This window comes from Perca flavescens, chromosome 2, assembly GCF_004354835.1.
Source record: "Perca flavescens isolate YP-PL-M2 chromosome 2, PFLA_1.0, whole genome shotgun sequence".
Taxonomy (NCBI): Eukaryota; Metazoa; Chordata; class Actinopteri; order Perciformes; family Percidae; genus Perca; species Perca flavescens.
Window position 1 is genome coordinate 13,285,629 of NC_041332.1, and position 4,391 is coordinate 13,290,019.

Consider the following 4,391-nt stretch of genomic DNA (forward strand, 5'->3'; position numbering starts at 1 on the left):
TGTTACTTTCATCTGTTTGCAACCATAGACTGTTAATATTAATGGACAGAGCATGTGTGACGTCACCCATTGGTTTGTGGAGATCTGCTATGAGTCGTCGAGTTTGCCGTTACGGGCGAAGCCATCCTGGTTGCGGATGTGACGATTTTAGACGAGAGGGAGGAGTGAGGGGAGGAGCCATAGCCTGCTGCTTACGCTCTACGTTACGTTACACACTTTCACTGGCAATTACATCATAGCCATGCCCTAAACACCCCCTGCTTTATCGCCGTTTTTAAAATCAACGAGACCTAAATAAATGAACATCATTCTCTATTGCAGAAGACTTAAAACTAGCGATTGAGACCATAAATGCATTATGAAAATGTTTACTGAGGTAAGAAATCAAGTGAGAAGTGAGTCATTTTGCCATAGACTTCTACAGAAACCAACCTCCTTTTGCAACCGCACGTGTCGCCCCCTGCTGTAATTCATATAGAATAGAATGCAGGTTTAAGACACTTCCGCATTTGCAGCACTTAGCCGAACCGGATGCTTTGTCCATTAATATTAACAGTCTATGTTTGCAACCATGATTGAAAATATTCCTTCCATTCCATTTCCTTTCCATTCCATTTTCGCTCTTTCAATTCACTTCGGGAATTAATGTGTTGAATCTGCCAGTCGGAAACAGGAGGACACTTGTGCCACCTGACCACGCCCACCTCACCTGTTGACTATAAATTGTTTGTGAATCCTGTGGCTCATCCTTTGCGCTCTCTGCCGGCACTCCAATGCATCCTGTGTGCGTCTTCATAAGTTAACGTGAGTCACTCCTATCATTTTGATTGTGTTTTTAATGCCTCGTCATGATCTACTGTCACTTTGCTAACCTGTGCACTGCTGACTGGATTCCTTTGTTTGCCAGAACTGTGCCATGAGCCATGTGGAAAGATTGCTTGTTTTAATCATCTTTTTTTGTTCATTTGTATAATTTGTTTAATTTATGTGTTGATTGACCACTGTCTAATTGTATTTTCTCTTTGTTATCCCTTTATGCAGCACACAAACATGAATGCAATTAATCAAAATCACCTTGAAGGATAAGAAAATAAACTACCACTGGTGTTCCATCAAACCCTGTCTTCTCCCTGCTCTTATTCATCACTCCATATCACTTGAGGTCTTCTGACCGAGACTCTGTTTGCTCACCAAACCCTCACTCCACTCGAACCATTTCACGTCACCCTACAGTTCCTTCAATGATATTTTTTAAACTGCCTTTTGTCCCACTTTGTGAAGTGCCCTTGAGTTTGAGCAAGGTATTTTTGAAATGAAATATATTACTAAACTCTAAATATAATGATGCCCCTGGTCACCTCTGACCTTGGCTTTCACTTTTCTTCAAACTGCTTCTTAAAGATTACCAGCGATATTCGTCTATGATCCTACATTTCTAATAAAGCTGTCCCATTTACTTTCCTCCAGTCTCTGTCCTGTTCCAATTGAGGTAGGTCACAGATATTGCAGTAATGTTATGTGAATGAATGTAAGCAGCATTTTAACACATTTAGCTGCAGGGGAAAATATTCTTCAGAACTGACCGGAATCATAAATTGAAAGAAAATTCCATCCACGTTGGAGGTAATAAGTTGTCCATATTTTACCCTCTGGTGTATCAGGTTAGATTTTATTTGATAAAACCCCCTGTAAAAAGTAAGAAGTAAAGTTTAAAAATTCAGTTCAATTATTCATATAACATACAATTTACCCACTCAGCCCTGTAACTAGTCATTAAAAAGGAACAACTCAGCCAAAGCTAAACATCACAGAACCAAGACTAACATGTGTTGTGTGTATGATTTGCTGCCTGGATTAACTCCAGTGATAATTAATAAAATGCTGATATTTTAGGACGATCCAGTCATTTGTGCCTCATCTTAAAAACATTGATATTTTCACTGTAATATATCAGACTGGAGATGTGTTTTCATTAAAAATGTTCACTGTATTCATTGTTTTTAATGGATATATATATACATATACACATACATACTAATGAAGCCATTACATCGAGAAAACTTTGTAAGTGAACCTTGAGTTTAGAATATTCTAATACATATGTGTTCCCGAGGTTAAGATTGAACCTCCATTCTCAAATAAAATCCTTGTTATCCATCATAGCTTACCCATGGGAATTTCTGTTATTTTATTGTTTTTATTTTAAATTTTTTAATAACTGTCATACCCATGGTCTTTAACAAGAACTCACGGGAACACACACAAACAGTTGATGGTAAAATAAATGCCAATAAATGTCAAATTTAATAAAACAAGTTTTGAAATGAAACCCACAGTGGCATGGAGTAATTTCTTCAAGAATTCATTTTGCATAACATTATTGGGTTTGCTTTGTAACATGTCCAGTTCCTAATTGTCATTCAAGACGTGCACATAGACACACACACACACACACACACAAGTTTATCTGGTTCCAATACACAGACTGAGTGCTCAGTTTCTAACTCTGAAGCCAATTTAGCTTCCAATTACCTGTGTATCCAGTACAATTACTGCTGCATTTTCTTCCCTCAATCCATCTTCAGCTTGCTATCACCAAAGCATCCAGTTATAGCCTCTCATCTAGAGAGAGAGACACATATAATTACAAACGCACACACTCACGCATTTGTGCACACAATATTTATTTTGTAAGTGCACCTTAGATGGATATCTATCCTGGCATGTGCATGGACATGTATCTCAAAGCATCTAGCTACATCTGCTCAACAAAACTCTCTCCTCTCCGTCCAACACACACACACACACACGCTCGCAGTGCAGCGGCGAGCTGACCTCGGTAGAGGTCTCTGTGATTGGGCTGAACGATGACACCACTCTCTGTTATCCTTGCAGAGGCAAACATTGGTACTGTCCCCTGTCTCTTTAACACCTGTTTGACTAGGCTAATGACTTTTGTCGTGGTAACCAACACAATGCTGCCAGCACACACACACACACACACACACACACACACACACACACACATATATAGACCCATGCAGAGCTAATGAGGGGCTTCCTGCAGCTCGAGCTGTCATTATGGTGGAGGGAGATAATGTCAATATTAACTGACCTGTCATAGCAGTGGAGTGCCGGGAGGATACACACAATGGGAAAGTGGTTGCAGACAGAGAAAGACAGAGATTTTAAAGCATAGCTGTGGGACATTGACTAACAGCATCAATTGCTTTTTCTCGTTGCTTTTAGATCTCTTTCGGAAACTGCTCTTTTACCATCATGGTTGCTATATATGAATACAGCTTCAACACAGCATGTGTGCCATACTTACTGCAGTCAGAGTGCACAGTCCCCATCAATACTACACCTACATACATCTATGTTGTGTATAGAAACATAAAGGGATTATATAATGTCCTTCGTGTTGAGGCTTTTGTTTTTGCCATAATGTGATAGCAAGGCCATGTGGAACCTAAAGATGCTGATTTGTCGTGAAAAGAGCTTTGTTTGAGTTGTCTTCTGTGCTTTCATTCACGTATACACATTATTATGTATTATAATATAATTATTCTTTACAGAGAAAGACACATTAAAAGCTACAAAACTGAATGACTAGAAGTCCACTTTTCTAATCGAACTCACTTACAATGGCTTCGCAGGATGGGTTGTCTCTTTGTGTGTGTGTGTGTGTGTGTGTGTGTGTGTGTGTGTGTGTGTGTGTGTGTGGTTTAGTTTGGTTTCATTTTGGCCCAGGGTGATGCTGCATTCTTGCATTTCAGGCAGATGGAAACTTGATCCCCCAAAACCAGTGGCTCCACCTGTTATCCAAGCTATCTCCTGGGGCTAAAAAAGAGGGCGAGGGCTCACCAAGAAGAAAGAGCAGGAATGAGGTTGAGCTGAGGGTTTCAAAAAGCCTTTCATGTGAAAAAAGGGAGTGAGTAAGGAAATGGAGAGGGAATTGTAAGGAGTTAGGTCACACCTGTAGCGGACTCAAAGAGACAGGGAGGGATGCAAGAATAAGTGTAACACCAGTGGGAGAAAGGAAGGATCGGCACGAAGAGCGATCACTTTTTAGTGAGTCAAGCAGAGAGAAAGAGGTGTGAAAATCCCAGTCTAGGCTTTCAGGATTCTTTTATGGAAGGAGAATGAAGAAAAGTAAGCGAGAAAGCAGAAAGAGCGGGTCTATGGAAATGAAAAAAAGGGAAATATACCCAATGATTTCAGGGTCATTGTGTGGACTAGGCAGAGAGAAATACAAAATGAAAGGCTCAAGCTGCGCGCTAGTGGATGAGTCTGTGGGTCTGTGATTTTTGTTGTTGTTTGTTTTAGTTTCTTTGTGTATGTGTGTGCTTGATCTCTTAGGACCTGCTGTGTGTCATCCCTGCAGCAAC

General features: G+C 40.2%; 1 long non-coding RNA gene across 1 annotated transcript; it reads left to right on the plus strand.

The window, feature by feature from the left end:
* The first annotated feature begins 539 nt into the window (after nucleotides 1–539).
* On the plus strand, nucleotides 540–1,461 carry LOC114547088 (uncharacterized). Its single transcript, XR_003691110.1, has 2 exons — nucleotides 540–804; nucleotides 1,042–1,461. It is a non-coding gene; the product is annotated as an uncharacterized LOC114547088 (long non-coding RNA).
* The last annotated feature ends 2,930 nt before the right edge of the window (nucleotides 1,462–4,391 follow it).